The following is a 3166-nucleotide window of genomic DNA, read 5'->3' on the forward strand; positions in this document are numbered from 1 at the left end:
ATCGCGCTCTGGCGCCGCCGCCGCCGCCGCCGCCGCTCAGCCGCGAGGGGCGGGGCCCGGCCGCCAATCAGCGCCCGCCCCTAGCAACCCGGCGCCCCTGGCGACGCCGAGCGCGGCGCTCATTGGGTGGAAGGGGGAGGGTGGGCGGGGCCTGGCGGAAAGATGAATTGGAAGGGGCGGGAGCGCGGCGGGGACACGCCCACCGCCCCGCCCCGTGGCCACGCCCACCCCAGCGCGGGAGGTGCAGGGCGGGGAGCGCGCCCCACCCAGCGGCCGCGCGCGGAACTGGCTCTTAAAGGGGCCGCGGCCCCGCAACGAGGGGGTCTGCACCGAGCCCCCAGTGCGGGGCAGGGCGCGGGGTGGCGGCACTGCGGGTCCCCGGGCACCCCCGGTGGCCTGTACCGCCGTCCCGTCCCGTCCCATCCCATCCCATCCTACCCCATGTACTCCATCCCACGTACCCCATCCCATCCCATCCCAACCCATCCCATCTCACTCCACCCTATGATCCCCTTCTGTCCTTTCTGACCCCATCCCATCCCATCCCAGATACCCCATCCCATCTCATCCCATCCCATGTACCCTATCCCACCCCCCCTCACCCTATCCCATCCCATCCCACCCCATCTACCTCATCCATCCCATCCCAACCCAACCCATCCCAGCCCATCCCATCCCATCCCAATCCATCCTATGATCCCCTTCTGTCCCTTCTGACCCCATCCCATCCCATCCCAACCCAACCCATCCCATCCGTCTCTCTACAGTCCTGTCCCATCACATCCATCCCATGCTGCTGCATCCAATCCCAACCCATCCCATTCCATGTACCTTAACCCCTTCTCATCCCATCCCATCCCGTTCATCCCATCTCATCCCATCCCATGTACCCCATCCCATCCCATCTCACCCTATCCCATCCCATTCATCCCATCCCATCCCAAACCATCTATCCCATCCCATCCCAACCCAACCCATCCCATCCCACTCCACCCTATGATCCCCTTCTGACCCCATCCCATCCCCATCACCCCATGACTCCCACCGCAGTGACACAGCTCACTCTTGGGGACCTGGCCAGGGTGACAACACACACACAGGTCCCTGCAGGGATCCCCCATTTTCCACCCGTTTTCCCCCTTCCCCACCTCCCATGGGAAGCGGTTCCCCTGCTGACAGCCACAGGGAGGTTTTGGGGTCCTGTGCGGGGTTGCGACCTGTCCTGGCCCTCAGTGCTGCCTTGCAGAGAGGGAGAATTCACCACGAGGGGCTGCTTGGGGTTGGGGGACCACAAGGGTGCAGGGCTGGACCTCTTGGGATGTGCTGCAGCCACCCCAACACCGCTGGGGCTGCTCCCCCCCGCACCTATATGTCCCCTCCTCGGATGCTCAGCGGTGCCCAAGTCCCTGATTTTGGGGCATTTTGGTGCTGCCAGTCCCCAGGGCGGCTGGGAGCTCTGTCTGTAGGGCAGCACACAGCCGGGTGTGTCCCCCCCCCATGGCACCGCCATCTGGGCAGCCCCCGGCACCATCTGCAGGCAGCACCTTGCTGCTCGCCGCCCCGCCGCGGCGCTCCCTGCCCCAGAAACCTGCCCCAGAAACCTGCTGCAGCTCCCGGCCACCTTTCCTGCAGCTCCTGGTAGGAGTGGGATCTCAGGGGAGGTTTTTTGGGGCCAGCCGTGGCCGGCCTCTGCCCTGTGCTCAGCCCCGAGCATGTCCCACGTCCGTACCGCCTCCTCCTCCCTTGGTGCAGAAGGATTTGGGTTCCCAAGCCCTGGCCATGTGCAGAGACCGAGCTGCAGACAATTTGGGGTGGCTGACCGGTCCCCATTTCCCTGGGGTCTGCAGGACCTGGGCTGACATCACTATGGGGCTTGGCAGGGCGGCGAGTGCCGCGGCTGCTGCGGCACCCCAATATCCTTGGCATGGGGCCCAACAGGACCAGCTGCGCCCTGGACAGCTGGGCTGCTCACTTAAGGTAAAAATGGGAGGAAAATGGCAAAGTTAGAGCCAAGAAGGAGAAGTTTCTGCTTTGGACACAGCGTCATTCAAGGAGATGAGCAAGGGAGAAGCAAGTGGCCAAGCCGGCACCATTCCCCCATGCGCTGGGAGCGGTGTCCGTGGGGAAGGGAGGCTACCGAGGGGCTACTGGGGGCCAGATGGAGACACCAAAAACCTTAAAGATGGCCCAGAGGTGGGGTGGGGAGACTCGCCTCTCCCCACGAGGCTGCTCCTGGGGAGATCCTCCCCGTCAGCACTGATACGTGCAGCGAGACGCGGCAGCCTCGTTTACTCCGCGACTTCAGGGGGCCCGAGTTACCCGAGCACGAAATTTCTGAACGGAGCACACGGGGAAATTGCTTATTCACACTTGAATAACTTAAAAATGGCTGAGCAAATTTTGCTTAAACTTTCCCCGAGAACTCCCCTCGGAGCCGAGCCGCGCCTGGCAAATTTCAGCCCCAAAAGGGATTTATTGCAGAAAAGGACGAGGAGCTGGAGCTGGGGGGGGGAGCACGGGCGCGGGGAGGATGCTGCCTGCGATCCCCTCACCCCACGTGTGCTGTAATTAACGAGCTCCCACGGGGCTGGTGCCTCTGAGTGGCCTCTCTCCAGGTGCAGGAGGGTGCTGTGGTCCCAGGTGGGTGCTGAGGATTTTGGGGCATGGCTCACAGCGGGGCTGGCAGCTGGACGAGCCGAGGGTCCCTGATCTCTGCTTCTGCATCACAGCTGGAGGGTGCCGGCCTCAGGAGCAGCACTGGCAGGCTCCTCTTGCTGCACAATAGGAAATAACTGTGGTGGCTGCGTGGAATTTGCTGGCGGAGGCTGGCTCTGCTGTGCCAGCCGCCCGAGTGACGCAACGACACCGCGCCGAGGACAGCGGTGCCGTGGTCCTCGGGTGCCAGGCACGCCGTCACCGCTGGCAGAGGCGCACCCGTGGGTGCGTGGAGAAGCCCGGGCATCTGCCAGCCCCGTGTCATCCCCGTGCCCGTGTCGCTGGCCCTCCTGTCCCTGCTGGCGTGGGCTGAACGAGGCCCTGGAGGTGCACGCGGGCTGTAGCTGCACACCCTGCCCTGGTGCGCCCGACCGCCGGCACTCGCTTCATTTGCATGGAGCAACCTCAGCTCCGAGTTAATAAGGAGAAGGCGATTAGGGAACAATTATTC

Source organism: Aythya marila, assembly GCF_965140915.1.
Source record: "Aythya marila genome assembly, chromosome: 9".
NCBI classification, from domain to species: Eukaryota; Metazoa; Chordata; class Aves; order Anseriformes; family Anatidae; genus Aythya; species Aythya marila.